This window comes from Cryptomeria japonica, chromosome 11, assembly GCF_030272615.1.
Source record: "Cryptomeria japonica chromosome 11, Sugi_1.0, whole genome shotgun sequence".
Classification (NCBI taxonomy): Eukaryota; Viridiplantae; Streptophyta; class Pinopsida; order Cupressales; family Cupressaceae; genus Cryptomeria; species Cryptomeria japonica.
This window is the reverse complement of record NC_081415.1, coordinates 545163889-545184859: the sequence shown is the minus strand read 5'-3', so window position 1 is coordinate 545184859 and position 20971 is coordinate 545163889.

The following is a 20971-nucleotide window of genomic DNA, read 5'->3' as shown; positions in this document are numbered from 1 at the left end:
AGGAAGATCATCAGCGCTACATGAGACAAGAGATCGATGAAGGTGAGCATTATCACCGACACCGACACCAACATCAAATTTGGAAGCATGGTTATAGGCTACAAGGTAACTCAGTCTAACCGACTGAATTCTGTTTCAAGTTCATGTATTTTGGATGCATATAAGATGATGAGGGATAATATCAAGTTAGATCTTTGTGGCTGGATGCTTGAAGAGTTATTGATCAACTTAGGAAAGATTAAAGGTGAGAAGAAGGGCACCTTCCAGTATGGAAATTTGTTACTCTGCTTAATGCTATACTTTTTGAATGATACACCCAGTTCTAGTAGGAAGCAATGGGCTTTTGACATTCTGGTAGGAAGATAGCTAAAGCAATCAATTGTTGCATTGGGAAGTCTGAGAGATGATAAGGTATGGGGTTACTTTAAGGCTTTTCAAAAATCTATGAGGTCTAGAATAAGAATACATGAGCACATAGTAGAGAAATACTCTACCGACATTTGTTTTATGGTTAAGAAGGATGTGACTATCATGGAGGTAGTCAAACCCTGGAAGATTTGGATAGAGGAAATGGGATATGAGGTAGATGCACAGATTCTTGATTCCTATGCGAAAATGCTGATAGATGCAGAAATAGATGAGGCAAAGATGCCCTGTGGAACTGCACAGCAGAAGACTCTTGAGGTTGAAACTAAGTTCAACCAAAAGAAAAGGGAAAAACAAGAAGGAAAGGCAAGTAAGTTTGTAAAGGAGGTTTCTAAGGACATTAAGGCACTCGTTGATGTTGTCCCAGAGAAAGGAAGAAAGAGGAAGGATTTGGTAGTTCACATTGAACCTGTGACTGCAGATTTTGAGTCTGAAGATAACACACCATTAGCTTTCAAAAGGGTTGTGAGGAAGAAATCAGAAGAACCTAAAGTGGAAGCAAAGAAACAACCGATTAGGAAGGTCACCATCAAGTTACCTACACAAAAGAAGGCACCTAAGGATACATTAACAACTGCATCTGGTACTGCCAGAAGGAAGAAGAAGAGTGACATTAATTTGGCACTAGAGACTGGTAATGTGACTATTATACCACCTATGACTTGTGCTGAAATTGTTGATGAAATTACTAAGGATGGGATGCTGAAAAATGTTAAGTCTTATTATGATACATTAGAAGTTGATGAACAGAGAGAGGTAGAGGAATAAATTCTATTGTACTTAGATATTTATAAGAAAGCATTAATACAGATAGAAAATCAAATACCGACAGAGTTATATAACATGTTTGATGCTAGAAGGTTATCTATAATGCAAGAGGACAAGCACATTAAAATGCAAGAACTTTTAGCTATCTATGTTTCTATAACTCTAGATGAGATGGAAAAGACAATTGAGGTTGCTGACAAGAAGGTATTTAATAGAAAACATAGAATAACTAGTCTGATGTTAGGAAGGATGAATGAGGTAATAAAAGAAACTCAGAAGGCTTGAATCAAATTTTTGGGAGAACACAGAGGATTCTTTACTTCATCAGAGACAAAGACAAATACTGTAGATACACTGGTTGAAGGGAAAGGAAAAGGGATCATGGGTACTCCACCCTCAGTTTTGAAGAATATCAAGATAGTGGAAATTGAGCCACCGGTAAACACAAATGTACAAAAAAATACTGAAACATCGGTTAATACAAAGAACATTGTATAGGATACTAACATTGAGGACAATTGTCCTCTGGATACTAATGTATAGATTGAGGATATTGTTCCTAGAGAGGAACCAACAGTTGCACAAACTGCACCAAGTGGCGAAGCCACCGGTGCAAGTGAGAAGGTAATAAAGGATAAATCATCAGAGAAAATAGGGAAATTCGGTAGGTAACCAGTTGTAGGCACATCATTTTTGACAATTGACACTTCTCTAGTGGAAAAGAAAACCATCACAGAGATGAGTCCCACAGAATTGATGATGATGTTTTCTCAGAAACTGATGAAGGAGGGAACCATAGACAAGAGGAGTATAGATCAATCCATCACTGTTCTACACCGATTGTTCCTGAAGTGTAAGATTGAAAATGTAGTGAGCCCTTCCAACAAGCTTAAGGTAATAACTGAGCACATATCAAAAGACTTTCAATCCTTACAGCAAATCTCTAACCATCAAGCACTTGAAAGATTCACTCAGGCTAAGAGAGTCGCTTTTGATCAAATCATTGAGAAAAAAAATATTGAGGAGAAGTTAATTCCAATTAAAAATTCTTTGAAACAATGTACTAGCATATTCAGGGTATGTTGCAATACTGAGAAACTTACAGCAAATGTAGATAAAAAGATAAAAGAGATAGAGGAGAAAATTGCTAGTATTGCTAACTCTTTTGATGGACTAATTTCACTGACAACATCTATTGATGGACAAATTTTGACTTTGGAGAACCATATTTCTACTTTTGAAAAGGAAAGAGATAAGATCATTCAGAGAGCCAGAAGTCTCAGAGGTTTGGTCAGTCCAAGATTGGATTCACTTTGTGTACATAAGAAGGAATGCATGGATATGTTGGGAAAGCCCACACTGGAAAAGGTAAATGAGAAAGAATCTTTTGCATATTTATTGAGTGGACTTGTATCTATCTTCGGCACATTCAAAACCAGTTGGGATACTTATGTGGAGTTACTGGAGAAAGCTTATCCGGAAATCTTTAAACTGGTCAAGCTCCGGTAAGACATTTTTGGAGTTATTCACTGTATAGTTATTATTCTTTGATATATTTTTTTAATTTTTTGGGGAATTGATGTCAAAGGGGGAGTAGTATAGATGTAAAAAAGAATGGAAGAGTTGCATGCATTAGGGGGAGTTACAATTTTTTTGGAATTTTGGAGATATGGAGCATTTTGCATATTCAGCTCAGGGCGAGTAGGGCAGGATGAAACTGATAGATGAAACCATGACCACTTTTTCACATGAGTGTTGCCATCAATTCCAAAGGGGGAGATTGTTGTCAATTGACACTCTATTGGTTAGGTTTCACTATGTTGTCATTGATGGCAACATGATTTTGGGTTCTGGCTTCATATGGTGTACCGGCAGGCACTTCATAGACTCTACACCGGCATCGGCAGGACAGGAAGATTTCTTTGGTCACCAACAATGTTGGTCGACATGGTATAGTAAAGGTTATCGGTATTGGAGGCCGACTTATCTTGGATCCGGCATCAGCAACTTGTTTTAATGTTTATTCATTTATGTTATATAGCTGACATGTAATCTGATATTGTGTATATATTTGTAAGCCGACATAAGGCATAAATTTGTATAGGGTATATAGGGCAAATTGATTAGATCATTTTGGAATAAGAATAGAGACATGGTGATGGATATGTAAATGTGATAGGATGCAAAATATATCAAAGAGACTATGTAAGTGAGGAATTTATTGTAAGGGTTATTCCAGTACAAAGGTTTAGGGTTTTAACAGGAACAGACAGAGCTTAAACCGAAATTGTATTTTGGCATTGAAGATGTTATCTTAGAAGTTTACACTTATCTAGATTGTTGTCTGGAATTTTATGTAGTCAGTGAGGCTCCTATTGTGATTAAGCAGTGTGCTCTAGGCTATAAGCCTTCCTACAAGTATAGGCCCATCATATATTGTAATATCTCTTCATATGGCCAATAGATTGATATTGTGGGTCACAAATCCCATCGTGGTTTTTCCTCATTGAGGTTTTCCACATATAACTTTGTGTTATGGTTCTCATTTATGTGTTTGGCTTATTGGTTGCATTACTTCTTTCAATTTTGTTTATACCGGTATACCAGTTGGTGCATGAATATTTTGTTAAGGCTAATCTTATATTCCAGTATAACACTGATTCACACCCCCCCCCCCTCTCGGTGTTATTGGTTTCCAACAACTTCACCAGCACCGGCAAGTATCTTCAATGGTAGGAAGGATTCTTTGGGTACTAGCATTGGAGGTCGACATGACTTACAACATGATACCAATATTAGAGGCGGACATCATTTGGGAGATCCGGCAATCGGCAATTAATTTTGATATTTATGTATATATGTAATGAACCAACATGTATATTCACTTTGTAATTATCTATGTAAGCCGACATGAGTCATGAAGGATTGTAAGGGTATATAGGTCAGTTGATTAGATCATTTTGTGAGTTGTAAGAATGTAATGAGGACATGATTGTAATGAGAAAAATGTTGTAATGCGAAGATTATGTAAGAGGTTATTCCGGCAAGGGTTTAGGGTTAGCATAGCAGATGCATTAAATGAGTTTAGTTTTATGTTTTCTTATTCAAAGTGACTATAGTCGGTGAGACTCCTTTGTGATGAGTAGTGTACTCTAGGTTTTAAGCCTTCCTGCAAGTGCAAGCCCCCATATTATGTAATATCTTTTCATATGGTCAGTGGATTGATATTGTGGGTCACAAATCCCATTGTGGTTTTTCCTCTTTGAGGTTTTCCATGTATAATTCTCTATGTTATGGTATTCATTTATGTGATTGGCTTATTGATTGCTTTACTTCGTTCAATTATATATGTACTAGTTTACCAGTTGATGAATGCATGTTTTAATAAGGTTAAAATTGAACATTCTGGTAGAACACTGATTCACCTCCACCCCCCCCTCTTAGTGTTCTTGGATTCCAACATTACATCCACCTTTCAAGGTGTTTTAGAGGGTCTAAAGTTCTCAAAATTAAATCTAAACCTTTCATCTCACCCTTCAAAAATAGACTTTAATATCTTCAAAACTAGCTATGATCTTGCAACAAAATTTTTTTGGCATTCTTATGTAGCCAACCTGAAGCTTTGGGGTGAATTTCGCACCATTTCCTACTCAAACAAAAACTTACTATAAATAGTAACCTCCTGTAAATGCAAGGTTGAGACACCACTTTCTCAACAGAAATAGTTTCTTAACAAACTCAAAATGAAATTATGCACTTGGAAACACAAATTTTTATCTTTAGTTGGTAAGATCTAAGTGGTGAATTTCGTATTTTTCTAGTTTCACATTCTTACTACTTTTCTTGTTGGCTACCCTCAAAAAAGAGTTATAATGATAGATTATCAAACTTGTTCAGTATTTTCTATGGTTTAATTAGAGTGGTACTACTATGTTTAAATATGTAGTACCCCTCCCTCGATCAAACTTTTTAGATACTTATTTTGACTATAGTTGACTTTTTCAGTGGATATTAGTGGATATTTTATATGGTTATGTTTTACTTTGATATTATGCTATATCGTTTTATGCTTTGATTTGAGATTCAGTGTATATTGTTTGTGTATTATTTCCTTATTAATGGTTAGATGTTAATTTTATTGGATTACTAACCATGGACTAACACATTTACTTTGTGTGAGATGTGTTATGTATATGTTATCATGTATGTGTGAAAGTGTATGGGGTGCGAGGAGATGATTTTCCTTCACTCACTTCGGTGAGACGGGGAACGTCACAATTCTCCTTCATCGGTGTGTCTACTGTGGTTGAATATATATATATATATATGTATTTGTGGTTTGATGATGCAGGAATTGCAGGTACAAGGTACTGACTTCACTTGGTTCCAAAGGTCTGAGTGTACCTAAATAATCTGATGGAAGTGGAGGAGATAGTCTTAAGGCCCTAAGTTTCACCCTTAGCCTTGCTCGTCACTGAGCAGTGTCAGTCATCGGTCAACCTTCCCTTTTGTTGGTATGTGGGTCGCGGTTCTGTTTTTCTTTGTTGTTTGTGTGTTATGCATTTTTTTAAATTAATTTAGGAAATAAATGATTAAGTGTATTTTAATGTTTTAATAGATTAATCAATTGTTTTAATTGATTAGTTAAAGTTGAATTGTTGAATTATTTAGGAAAAATTTATATTATATGTTTTCCAATTGTTTAAAAAAATAATAATAAAGTTATTTCACCTTTATGGTAATTAAATGTTTATATTGATTTTCATTTTTTTTTAAAAGGGGGATTTATTTCAATGAGAAAGTTTATTTGAAAAGGTATTTGTTTTGTTTTGAAAAAAGAAATTTAAATTTTCTAATTTTCATTTTAAAAGTTTAAATGTGACCTAAAAGATATTTTGGGTGAGAAAAATTTTATATTATGTAAAAAAAATTCCAAAATCTTTTCATTCTGCATTTGGGGAAATATTTTTTGGAAGTTTCTATGTGTGATTTTGGTTGGAAATTGTGGTTGGAGAGTCTGTTTGAAGTTGGAGGGTTGCTCTTCTGCAACTTTATCTGCCTGGAAAGCTCACCAGGTTGTTATTTTAGATATTTTATTTTTTTGCAAAACCTTGGTTTGAATCAATTCTTTGTTAGTTTATAAGTTGAGTGTATTTTCTATTTTGGGCAAACCTCGGAAATGGGTTGAGTTTTGAAATTGTTGGGCAAATAAAGAATTTGAAAGAGGAAAAAAATGGCCTACCCTGTTGTGCAAAAAAAAAATGGAATGATGCTAGATTTTTTTTTTTTTATTTTTAAATGATTTTTTTTTTGTGGACCACGTTGTGGTCCACCTACAGCCAAAGGTTCTGGAGGGGCCACGTCATGGCCCACACAGCCACCGCCCCTTCCCTTTCCAAAGGGGGGGCTGGGTGGCAGCTGTGAGGTAAAATAATTTTTGTTATTAATATATATGTATGTATAGTTAAATGAATTTGTATATGATGGAAAAAAATATATTTTCAGAAAATGAAAAATAAAGAGAAGGGTGTTTTATTTTGAAAAAGGAAATATCAGATTTTTAAATTTAGATTTTTGTTTATGTGTGTGTGTGTGTGTGTGTGTGTGTGTGTGTGTGTGTGTGTGTGTGTGTGTGTGTGTGTGTTATAGCAAAGATGATTAAGATAATTTTACTGAAATTTTAAATGGATATGGAAAACTCTGATTTGAATTTTTAACTAATTTGGTGAAATGATTACCAATGAATGATGAATTTTGGAAACTTCAAAAAGTTAGAAAACCTTGGTCAATTTTGTGTTTTGAATGAAAGAAAAAAATGAATTGTTAATATAAATTAGCGAAGGTGTTTGTTTTATTTCCTATTGTTTTCACATTTAATTTTAAACCGCAAGTCCTTAGTTGCAAATGGAATTAGCCATTTTTATGTGGTCTTTTCTGTTGGTCGGTCATGTGAGTTGACTGAGTTTTGCCAGTTGGTTTAATCTATGTGCAAGGGCTTGTATGGTCAAGTATTTATCTGTTGTCTTGAACTCCATGTGTAACTTTGTTTTGGTACTTAGGTTTTGAAGTTCTTTTGAGACATTTTTTTTAGTGTCACAAGGGAGAGTGGCTTTTGAGTGGGGACCATGCCCAAAGAGGTTAGCAGGATAACCCATCGAAAGTTGGTTAAGTGATAACCTAATAATATATTAGGGGGTTGGGTAGCTAAAACACTAAGTAAGATAATTGTACCTCATTTATGGTTGAGTGCTAGTACAGACTCGGGATGCAGTGGAATGCCTGGAATGGCAAACCAACAACCTTGTCCTCGCAAAAGGATTTTTTGGGTTCGCATGAGACTTGGATGGGGTCGAGGGTTCGAGAGAGGTTACCAAGATAACCCAAGATGGGGGTCAGGACCTATGGAGGCCTGCCAAGATAACCATACCAAGCTATACAATGACACTCATCCCTTATGGTCACTAGTGTGCAGCCTTGTTGGTATCACCTAAGTTTTTCTATGGAGTCATGTTCTGCGAGAATATGTTTTATGTGAATTTCCCGATGTTGTGTTTCAACCATGTGTGTGCATACCTTGTAGGTTGCTAGTGGGTCTTATTTCTATCTCCTAACATGGTGGGGTGGTTCTTTTTTAGCCACATGGTCAGGTGGTAGCGCCACTTTCCATTGGGTGTGTTTGTTCCTTCTTATGGGAGTTGGCTTCACTAGTGTTCCAATTGCCCTTGGATGTGAGCGTCTTGTTTATTCTAGTTGGATCCTATTTGTTATCTTGGATCATTCTTTCTGTATCATGGACCTTATATGGTCAGTTGTAATTATTTGATATGTATTCCTTCATGGCAAGATGTAAATTGTAATGTAAACATTATGTGATTATACGAGACTTAGTGATTTAGTGAAATGTAATATTATTTTAATCATGTGATGCAAGACAAATGTATGGATGGAAATTAAATGTTAAATGCATATGTTTTATTAGAATATTAGACGTAATGTAATGGAAAGAATCATCATAATTACAGTGATGCTTATGTGGTCCCTGGCGGACCCTTTCTGGGTTCACAGGGAGCTGGCTCAAGATCCCAAGGATCTACTAGCTCTAAAGACAACCAGGGTGATGCGGATTCTAAAGATGGTGGGAACCCAAAAATGGGTTTTCAGGTGGACCCATGGCACGAGTCACAGGATTCTCAGGGTCCTATCATGGGGGCAACGGAATGGGCCTTTTTTACTAGAGCCACGAATAATCATTGGGTTGCGTTATTTGGGGTTAAGCCGATCGGAAAGTCCTCTTTTCCACCTGTTTCTATTACTTGTGATAAGGCTAGTGGAAAGGTTGCTTTGTCTATCCTGAACCAAGTGATTGATCACAATGTCGTTGTTATGGCACTCACCCTTGTTGGAAAGTCCATTGGACCTAGACCCAACATAGACTCGGTTAGGGTCTTTGTTAGTAGAAGGTGGAAGAATAAAGGGAAAGTTGAGGTTTCGGTTCTCCCTCAGATTTTTTTCTCCTTTGCATTCTCATGTGTTGAGGATATCACAACTATTCTTTGTGGTGGTCCATGGATTATGGGGAGGTCCTCCTTAACCCTTAAGAAGTGGAGTCTGAATATGGATATGTCTGATGCCTTTTTTGAAACCATTCCTGTATGGGTTAAGCTGCCAGAGCTTCCACTGGAATACTGGCATGAAGATATTTTTAAGGGAATTATTGGAGTGTTTGGTGAACTTCTATCCATTGACCCTATGGTGGTGGCTAGGAAAAGAATGGTCTATGCCAGGATTTGTGTGGGGGTGTCCAAATCTAAGGATCTTCCTTCATCGGTTGAGCTAGTATCGAAGTTGGGAATGCTAGTTCAAAATATTGAGCTTGAATCATTACCTTTTGTTTTCTTCTTGTGTAAAAAGGTGGGCCATTGGGCAAATAAATGTCCTCAAAACCCTAAGATGGATTCTAATAAAGGAACTAATGTATGGAAACCCAAAACTATGGAAGTTGATACCCAGATTAAGATGGGTGCTCTTGAGCAACAAAAAGGGCCTGATGAAAGCCACGAAACCAATAAGAAAAATGTTGTTCAACATGGCCAGAATGATGAGGTGAAAGTAATAGGCCAAGAGAAATATAATCGAGCAAGTATTCATGGTGATCAAATCAATGTGGCCAATGACATAGATCTGATGATCACATCTAAGGAGGGTCCTGATCAGGTTGAAGAGCAGATAACTAAGGAGAATGTGATTGTTGAAAAGGTAGAAGAACAAGTTTTGGTGGAAGATTTGGAGGAAGGAGAACTTTCCTTGAACCCCAACAGATCCAAGGATATGGAAGAATGCTCCTTCAAAGATCAGCAATCTTCTCCAATTCTTGGATCAACGTTTGGAACTCTTGAGTTCAATGAGCTAAAGAAGACTCTAGAGGATGAATCTTCGTCACAACACTCTACCTGTAACCTCCCTGACTTTGATCCGGATACCCTGCAGTCCCCGAAGATTAACAGTTCTATGGGTCTAGAATGAATTGACTTTGATGAAGAAATGAGCTATACTAAGGTGGTGTCGAAGAAAAAGAAGTCTTAATAGAAGCCTGGAGTTACAACTCATAACAGAGTAAAGGAAGATTGTTTTGTGAAGGCAGACTATGGTGGGCCACCTTGAAGTACAGGGAGAAAATCTAACAGATGGCAAAGAGAGCAGAAGAGCATACAAAACTTAGCGGATGGATCACAGAAAATGATCCATGATAGTTTATTCAATTCCCTTGGTAAGAAATCAAGATTCTATCTTGGAATATTAGAGGTCTTAATAGCAATCATAAACAAGACATCATCTGTAATATTATTAGGGATCATAGACTGGATATTTTACTTATTCAAGAAACTAAAATGACTAAAGATAAGGTGGAGAAAATTAAGTTCTCTAAATTTTACAATTCTTATGGGAGCAGCTTTGATGGGACCTTTGGGGGAGTTGCTACCCTCTAGAATACCAAGTATATTCATGGTACTCCTATCTACCACGATAGTAACCATGTTGCTACTTTGTTTAAACATTCAAGGGATGGGTTTTCTTGGATTCTGTCCAATGTGTATGCTCCTAACAATAAAGTTTGCAGGAGGAAATTCTGGTTAAAGCTCTCTTCTTTTCGTAGTTGTTATCCCAACACTCCTTGGCTTATTATGGGGGATTTCAATACCCCTATTATGGATGCTGAGAAATTTGGGGGATCCCAAATACAGATTGATAGCAAATTGGACTTAGCTAACTTCATCAATGGTCAAGGTCTGGTTGATTTATATTTATCTAGAGCTTTCTTTACTTGGTCCAATCATCGAGTTGGTATTGACCTGATTCAAGTTAGGCTTGATAGGGCCTTGATTTCCATTGATTGGATCTAGCATTATATCTTCTCTTTGAATTCTATGCTTAGAATTGGATCTAGCCATCTTCCTATATGTCTGATGGTTGAGCCTAAAAATGGTCCGAGAAGGAGGTTTCCATTCAAATTTGAGAAAATGTGGTTGTCCCACCCAAACCTCTCCAGCAGTGTGAAGGATTGGTCAAATGTAAATGTGGATGGCCTACTATGTTCTGAGTGGTTAAAAAGTTGAGGCATGTCAAGGATAGGGTTAAAAAGTGGAATAGAGAAGTCTTTGGGGACATCTTTGTTTAGAAATCTGCTATTCAGGAGGAGTTGGCCTTGATCGAGGGTAAAGTTCAACATGAAGGATATGTGAATGATAATTTTGTTAAGGAGAGTGAGGTTATGTCTAAATACCACAACATAATAGCTTGGGAAGAGACCTTTTGGAGGTAGAGATCTCAAGCCTTAAGGCTCAAGGATGGTGATAAAAATACCGGATTCTTCCACATCTCTACCCTCAAACATAGGGCTACTAATAGAATTGGTCACCTAATGAAGAATGGGAGAAGAATTGATAATGAGGATGAAATCAGTAGAGCTACAGTTGAGTTTTTTGTTGATCTTCCTGAAGAAAGATATGTTGTTGGACCTGGAGGCTCAGAATATGTTGGCTAATACTATACCCAAAATCCTTTTTGAGAACCACAGTTATAATCTTGCTTCCATTCCTTCTAAGGAGGAGATTAGGAGTGTTGTCTTTTCTTTTGATGGTAGTAAATCTCTAGGCCCTGATGGCTTTCCTATGTTTTTCTTTCAGCACTTTTGGGATGTGGTAGGGGAAGATGTCTCCAATGTTGTTAAAGAATTTTTTGGAGCTACATCTCTACTAAAGGAACTGAATGTTACTTGATTAGCTTGATTTGGCAGCTCATTTCTACTGCCTCTTCTATTGTTATTGTCAATGGTTTGTTGTCCCACTTCTTTAGAACTTCGAGGGGTCTTAGGCAGGGTGACCCCATCTCGCCTATTCTTTTCACAATAATGGTAGAAAGTTTGGGAAGATACATTCATAAAAAAGTTGGTGATGGTTCCCTGAAAGGTCTCAAACCGTCCTCTGCCAATTTGATTTGCTCTCATCAACAATTTGTTGATGATACCATCTTAATGGGTAGCTCCTTTTTTGGAGAAGCCAAAGTCATCAAATTGATTCTCAGCATCTATGAAAACTCCTCTGGATAGATTGTTAATAGAACTAAAAGTTTTATCTATTTTATCAACACTCCTGAGAAGCACCAAATGAAGATTGCTAACATTCTTGGTTAACTAATTGGTAAGCTCCCCTCTACTTACCTGGGCCTCCTTTTGGGATCTAAACCTTCTGATTCCTTTTGGTAATCTTTAATTGACCAATTTAATAGGAATTTGGCTGGATGGAAGGGCAACCTTTTGAGTCAAGCTAGTAAAATTCAGCTATTGAAAGCTACTCTTCAGAACCTCCCAGTGTATGCTCTTAGTTTGCTCAAAATTTCCTCTAAATGTGCTGATATTATTGATACAATTTTAAAAATATTCCTTTGGTCAGGGGTAGAGGAGAAGAGAAGAACCCCTTTGGTTGCCTGGGAGAATGTCTACAAGCAAAGGAGAGTTGGTGGATTGGGTATTAGAAGCATCAAAACCTTTAATAATGCTTTGCTGGCTAAACAAGTTTGGAGGTCCTATGATTGTAGAAGGGAATGGAACACCTTATGGCATAATAAATATCTTTCTAATGTTCATTCTTTGCAGGTTTTTTTGAGTTTTTCTCAGATCCCTGTTGGTTCTCATCTTTGGAACAATATTCTCAAGGCTAGGGATGTGGCTAGCTGGGGAGCCTAATAGAAGCTTGGGAATGGTAGAAAAATTCAGTTTTGGGATGATTGTTGGATTGGGCATCACTCACTAGCTTTGGATCCTACTCTGGGATCTTTAAAAGATCTTCGTGTCGCTTCTCATGGACCCATGGTGGATGACTATTGGAAGGAGGGTAAGTGGGTTAATCTTCTTTCTATTAATCCTTCTTTTACTTAATTGTAAATTTCCCTAATTTTTTTTGGTTTGGAGCAAAGTGTGGAAGATGAACTAATCTAGAAATTCAAACCCAATGGGAAGTTTTTTGTGGCTTTTGTGGATGTATGTAAGGAACCTTATGTCTCCTGGTGTTCTAAAGTTTGGATTAAGAACCTTTCTCCTAAGGTCAATATGTTTTTATGGCTCCTCTTTCTTAACAAAATCTTCACTACTGGCAATCTTGTTAATAGGGGATTTTCTATCCCAAACAAATGCTACTTGTGTTTGTAGGCGGCTGAATTTGTGGACCATATATTCTTACATTTCTCTTACACCTCTGAGATTTGGATTTTGGTGCTTCAGAAATGGGATCTTTGCTGGACTTTACCGAGAACTGTTAAGGAGTTTGTCCACCAATGGAATCCGCCCTCTAGAAATCCCTTCATAAAGAAGATCTATTTTTTTGTGTTTCCTCAGATGGCATGGGGCTTATGGAAAGAACGTAACAATCACATCTTCAGGGACATCTATTTCCCTTTTGATATTGTTTTCAAGAAAATTTCTATAGCCATCTCTGATAACCTCTTGGTTGTTAGCCCCAATGTTCACTCTCACAATGGCATCCTTAATGAGTATGAAGTCAATGTTGTCAAGGGCTGGAATCATAGTCATCATATGGTAACACCTAAGGTCAACCTTAGGGACAATATTAGTTAGAACTTTCTTCCCCAAGGTTGGGTCAAAATCAATTTTGATGGCACGTCTAAAGGGAACCCAAGTCAAGCTGGTTGTGGTGGAGTGATATGGGATCACAATGGCAACTTTATTTCTTCTATTGCTATCCCTCTTGGTAAATAGACTAATAATGTTGTTGAATCCATAGGGGCATATCACAGTCTAAAACTTGTAAACCATTAACTACCAAAGGCTTTACTACGTGAGATCTAGTAAAACTTGCTGATGAAATATTTATAATTAGCAGGAGCCAAAATAATTTAGCTATATACAATGATATAATTGGGGTAGCTTTGTATAGATCAAATTGGGGTCCTTGCAATTATAATCTGAAATTCAGTGAATTTTTTAAAGGACTTCCCTATAAGATAGGGAAAGCTATTATACAAAATAAATTAATGTATTTAAAAAATTCCCTAAGGCTTACTCTAGATTTCCAGGGTCGAAGGTCAAACTATTTGCATCAATGGTATTTAGAACCTTCAATTGTCAGAACAGCTGCGAAAGAGTTTACCATATTCTATCATATTTTGGGTTTCTTGGCCGGATCAATAGCTCAAGATTGTTGGTTTCTATCGGAATCAAATAACGAGAATTGGAGTCCTTTTGATCCTTTTATGGAGAATGATTTCATTCTAGCTTTGAGTCTTTTACAGGGTCTTCTAGAAGAGTTTTCATCGTTGGCAATATATCGGCGTAATTCTGATTACATCACAATTGGTTTGGGTCGAGGGGGATTCTAAGAACATTATCAACTAACTTAAAGGAAATTCTACTCCGGCTTGGAATTTTGATATTTGAATGAAAAAGCCAAAGACATTATTAAAACCTTTGATAAATGTATGTTTGCTCATGTTTATAGACAAGCCAATGTGATTGTTGGCTTCCTTGCCAATAGGGGAGTGATGTGTAAAGCCCAACTTTGTTGGACCCATGGTGATAGGTTGGACTCTGAACTTGCAATGTATCTTCTCCACGAGTGAATTCAGGGGAGTAAAGTTAATGATTATTAGTGCTATTATGACTTTGTGTGCTGTAGTACCCTTACTCATTTGAACTGATACTTTGTTCTTATTATTCTCAGTGGATACATTATCATTGGTTATTTAGAATTGTATAACATTGTTTCATGTTTTATCTGATTATGAGACATATATTTTATTTGCAGTATTTATATGGCATTATATGGTTCATTGCTATGTACTGACGCTTTACTTCATCTATGCACTGTGTGTTGTGTATCTGTGAGTGTATGGCATGCATGGGGACGATTTTCCTTCACTCACCTCGGTGAGACAGGGAACATTATCATTGGTTATTTAGAATTGTATAACATTGTTTCATGTTTTATCTGATTATGAGACATATGTTTTATTTGTAGTATTTATATGGCATTATATGCTTCATTGCTATGTACTGACGCTTTACTTCATCTATGCACTGTGTGTTGTGTATCTGCGAGTGTATGGGATGCATGGGGACGATTTTCCTTCACTCACCTCGGTGAGACAGGAAAAGTCGCGAATCTCCTTCATCGGTGTGTATGTTAAAATTTCTATATATGTATATATGCATGTGTGGTCGGTGATGCAAGATGTTGCAGGTACAAGTACCAGGTAGGTACGGGGTATCGTCTCCACCTGGCTACACAGGTCTGAGCATGCCTTATATTCTTTGATGGAAGTGAAGGAGATAGTAGTTGACCCTAATTTTAGTCAGTTACACTCGGGTGAGTGCCTTCAGTAAGTCATTCTGTCAATTGGTTTGGTCTTCATATTTTATTGTTTGATCTTTATAAAAGTCGCTTGATGCTTGCTCAGTCTGCGTATCCAGTGTCCCAATTTTTGTATGTCATTGGTAAATGTTACGTTTATTATGTCCATAAGAGTAGTTTTGGTAATTGGAGGAAAAAGAATCAAGTGATCTAGTGACTTAATATTGTTTATAAAGGACGAGTTAATATCTTAGTATGAGTCGATATGAATCTTATCAACTTGTTAGCTCGATGGTTGCAATTCGACCGTTTGAATAAATATAAGGACATAATATACTCGGAAGGCAATAGTCACTGATAAGTAGTTATTTGAGTTGAGATAAGGTGATCGTATTATCAGAAGTTTATATCGCCATCGGTTTACTGTGATTTTGGATTATGCGTGTATATAATTAGAATTATAGATATATCATGTTTTATAGACTTTTCGAACATGTAATATATACATAATTCAATTATTTGAATATATATATATATATATAAGAAAACGCCACTCGTTATAAATATTAGAAAACCAAAATACACATTTACAAATATGATTGCTAAGGAAGGATTAATATTTAAATAATTATATTAACAAAAGTCATTAATTAATTATTAAAATATAACAAAGGAATGATATTAAAACGTAATAACAAAAGTATATTAAAAGAAAACAAATAAAAATTAGTTTTGACCTTATAAAAGGTGGCGGAGGTTAAGTTTTGTTGTTTGGTCTATGGTGGTCGATGGTAATATCGACCACCCCCCTTAATATAGGGAGGGGTCGGTATTACCACCAACTACCCTCCTCCTTCGCACACCATGTCTCCCTCTTCCGCCATAACTCAGCAGACAGCAAGCGAGGTGAGGGTTCCTGCGGGTACACTTCAGTCAGCAAGTAATGGAGGACACCTCTCGCAGTCTAAAACGATAAACTATCACCTCTCCACGTTCAGTTTCTCCACGAGCTCCAGTTCGTTGGCAACTAACAGCTGATTGACCGGTTTGAAAGGAGAATGAACTGGCGCGCAAGGTGGAAACTAAGTCATAATCCTTAATGGACTCTAGACCTGGCAGATTGAACGCTCAAGTCGCTATTTGCAAATGCATCAGTGAATGAAGTAATGAATTAACCTCTCCACCCAGCCGATAGTTGTCATAATCGTTATCAAGGAGCGCTAAAGACTAAAGCTAACTAGAGATGGACTCCCTGCGTGGAGGAAGTAGAAGAGTTAGTAGAAAAAGAGTCTCAGTCGATAGCTATCACTAAGCTAGATTTAAGGGAGCGATGGATGTTTTCTTTTAGTATAAAAAGGGGTGTGGGTAGAGAGGAAAAGGAAGGCTTTTGGGTGACATCCAAGGAAGGACGAAGGATCGTAGAGAGGAGAGTAGAGTTAGAGAGGATAGTGTATGTTTTTATAGTATCAAGTGAGAGATGTTTTTAGAAAGGATAGTGGTTGATGGAATCAAGAGAGAGTTGTTTGCCTATTTCTTTGATAGAGCTGGAAGCATTGGTGAAAAGGATCGCAAGCAAGGTATATTTATCAGCAAGCGGGCGTCAAGGTCTTGCATATTGATCATCGCTTCAAGTAGGTCAGGAATTTCTTAGTTTATAATCATTATTATTTACAATCTCAGTTATATATCATGCTTATGAAATAGTTATGGTTATGTTTTAGTTATTCGTTAGGGTTTGTTAAATAAAATCGTATAGTAGAAGTTGTGATTACATTAGGACTAAAGAAGTGGAATAGTTTTAAGTTCAAATTTCTTAATGGAAGAAAGGTATGATTACGTTCAACACCTAGATATTAAGATTTATTTGACATAGCTCTAGGAGAGTTCTAGGAAGTAATAGTTTACTATTGATACATTACAAAGATGGTACGAGCTAAACAGACAGCTCGCAAATCAGTAGCGGGTTATGCTCACTACCTAAAAGTCAAGAAAGATTCTTTGACTCCTGTCAAGCCCGTTGTGGATGACAACCCTGCTGAAGAGAACCCAGCTCCAGAAGGGAGCAAAGAAATAGAAAAAAGTCCTATTCAGAGCCCAACCAAAGAAGCTACCACTGAAAAAGGAAAAGAACCCAAGTTGGAGTGCTCGCCTGAAAAGCCAATAGTTATAAGTTCTGACTCGTCGGGGGGGTATACCCCCTTGAGTGATAATGAGTATGTGGGGTACTTTCCCCGAAGTGAAAGCAAATCTGAAGGATATACTCCTTTAGATCATGTAGAGTCTGACGAGTGTACTTCTCCGTATTTTCCGGAAGAATGATGTAACACTCTTGTGTTAAAAAAATAAATAAATAAAAATAAAGGCATTTTTCTATAAAGAAATTTATCACGTTTTATTGTAATATTTCCCTGATGAAATGAATATTTCTATTTTAATCTTCATTTATTTGTATAAATGGAAATTATTAAGGTAACATACCTATAGTTGTTAACAAGAGTAATAGAACTCTTAAACTTGTCATTAAGTGTAAAATTATGTGTTTTACCGACCATATTGTTCTCTGTGTCTTGACAACATGTTTACGTTTTGCAAGTTAATTTTGTGATAGGTATTGGTACATAGGATTATCTTGTTTTATATGGTGGTCGCAACTAAGTACATTATGTCATGTTGTCAATTTGTCTTGTGTTGTGTCTTGGCCAGTATATTTAGATGTATAACCTTAAGGGAGTGAGCCACTATGAGTTGTTCGTGATGGCCAAACCTTAGGTTAGTAATTTTGTATCTTTCATTTGAGGTAGGTCAAGTTTGGGAATGGCTATCTGTGTCGCCATAGATTTCTGTAGATAGAACTAACCCATAGTGTCCTAAGAGAGAGAGTGGCTTTCGAGCGGGAACCGTGCCGAAGAGGTGACAGGATAACCCGTTGGAAGTTGGTTAAGAAAGTGAAAACCTAATAAATGACTAGGGAAGGGTAGAATAAAAGTTAAATGAAATAATGTCCCTCGCACATAGGTGAGTGCTAGTATAGGGCTCATAATGTAGCGAGAAGGCCTGGAATGGCAAACTTACCACCTTGTCTTCATGAGAGGATTGGTAAGGTCCACATGAGTCTTAGTTGGAATCGGAGGTTCGGGAGAGGTCACCAGGATAACCCAGGATAGGGGCCGAGACCTATGGAGGCTCTACCATGGTATCCACCGTAAGACATGCGATGACACTTTCTCCTTAGAGTCACTAGTGTTTTGTGAGTTGGGTCACATAAATGTAAGTGGAGTCTTGTAGTCCTTTTGTTCTTGTATCATTTTGCTTGCTTGAGGGTTATCTACTATCTCCAGCACGGTGGGGTGGTTCCTTTTCGGAATCACATGGTCGGGTGGTAGTGTCACTTCCCATCGGATGTTCTGGTACGTATCTTCAGGCGAGGAAGGACTTCGCTGATGATCTTGGATCGTGGTTCATGTACCGACTCTTCTTCCTATCCATCTTTCAGTTAAATACTAGAGGTTTTGAAAAGAAACTATATGTAACTATCATTTTGTATCATTTTAGCTCATGATGTAATTTCTTTTTGAAAACATGTATTTTTGAATATTGAAAGCAAAGAAATATTGTAATATATGCTACTTCAATTACTGATTTCTGATGTATATAATATATGATTGCTTGAAGAAATTTAGATTCTTTCATTGCGGAAATTTTATCTTAAATATTTAATTTATGAAGTAATATTCGTTGGCAACCCTTAGGAAATTCAGGTGTAAAAATTCCGCTATGTTATTAGATGTACTAAGGTTTAATTCATGCATTTAAAAAAAAAAAAAATTTATTTCACCCTTAGTTGCATAGATTATGATGTTTTCCTTTAGGGTTCCTGGCGGGGCATTACATGTGCTTTTAGAACTTCTAATACCTTTTATTCTGAGACAAGTGTCCAGAGAGGACATAAGAATCAATGTGAATTTATTTCACATGCTTTGTGGATGGTTTCATACATTTTCTAGAGGATTGCCTTAACTATGGAAATTCATTGTAGAGAGAATTACAGAGAGCCTAAGAAAATGGGTGGTGTTAGAAAGAGAATTGAGTCGCCTAGCTATGTGCAATTTAAGAATGAAAAGAAGATTTGATGCATTCTGAAGAAAGGTGGGTTTACTAATTACATTGAGAGGCTTCAAGGGTGAAATCAAGATGTTACTAAGTATTTTGCTAAAAACTGGAAGGATGGCTCAATTATTCTTCACGGTTAGAGGGTCCTGGTAGATGAAGCCCTTATTGCTCAGGTCATTGCGTTATCTATGGATGGCATGAAGTATTACAGAGCTAGGGTGTACACGGAGCAATTTGTGCAGGGTTTCCCTAAGGAGGAGGAGGAGCGGGCTAAAATTGTCAAGAAGATGGCTACCTACTATGATATTGCAATCATCAAACCTTTCTGGCAGAAGCTTCTCAAGGTAATTATGAGTTATCTCACTTTGGATGGTCGGTATACTAGAGTGTATGGCCACTATTTTGTTATTTTGAATCATTTACACCATGGAGTGAAAATGTCTTTCTGTTCTACCTCATGTCTACCCTTAAAGCTAATTTCAGTGACCATCGTAAGAACCCTGCTAAGTTTCCCATTGTGCATGAAGGCCTGTTGGTTCTTATTGATGCACATTTTTGTGGTCTTCCTCCCCCTAAGGATTTAATCCATATTTCTTCTAAGAATGATGAGACTAGTGCAGGAGACTCTGAGAATGACGATTATGGGTCTGGATCTAAGGAGACTACCCCTCCCCTGAAAAAAGATAAAGTGGAAATTCCTTCGAGCTCTAAACCCAAGTCGAGGAAGAATTCCACAAGTCATAAGAACATTGTTATGTCCTCCTCCTCTACTTCAATTGAGATTGGCTCCCCCTCTTCTTCTGAGAAAGCAGATGATGATAAGAACCCCGATAATCCTAATGTCTTGGCCTCTCCCCTTTCCTTTAAGGAGACTGGTAATATGGGTGTGGTTGGTATTGCTGACCTTAATCCTAAAAGTGATGAGCTAAATGATAAGAGGGAGGATTATGAAAATGTGTTGGGTTTGGCTCGTGATCATGCAATCGACACCTTTAGTTTGTTCAAGTGGCTATTTTATGAACTTAAAGAGATCTAGATTAACCAAAGAGCTCTGGGTAGCAAAATGGATTCCTTCCCTATTGGTTCTTCTTTTGGTCTACACAATGAAGGAAATTGGACTGAGGATGAGAATAATTCGGCCATGGACCGTATCAAGAAAATTGGGGAAGCGATTGACCAGCTTAAGAAAAAACTGGAGGAACACATCACCTGGGTTGAGGATGGCTACAAAAAAATCCAGGACACCCTCAAGACCATTATGGTTAGCAATCGTAAAATTGTTAAGCAATTTGCAATGGTTATGAATACCATGGCGAAAAGTCTTAACCAACCAGATAAGGATGTTGTTGTTATTAGTGAGGAACCTGAGGCGGCTCAAAGTGGTGAAGGACCCTGCAAAAGGACTCGAGGGAACATGAAGAAGGTGGCATTTCTGAACTCAGATCATAACGCTATGTAGGCTGTTGTTGATACCATGAATGCCCTAGAGGCTGAGGTCGATGAGACCCTCAAAAGCCTAATTTAATTGGTTTGTTTTCTATTGTTGGTTCTTTTTGTGTCAAGGTTTTGTCTTTTTGTTGTCTTTTTGTGCCCGGCTGGGCTTTTGTTGTCTCTTTGGTTGTCTCTTTGGTTGTCGCTTTCCATGCCTATCCTTGCAGCTCATTTTGTTTTGGAAGTTGCTTTATGATTCTAATCCTCTTAGAATCATTTTGTAAAGGGTTTCAAGGCCCCTTCAAAAACTATTTTTGCTTTAATCCAAAATGTTAAGCAATGTTTAATTAAATCATGTAAACCAAGTTGGGAAA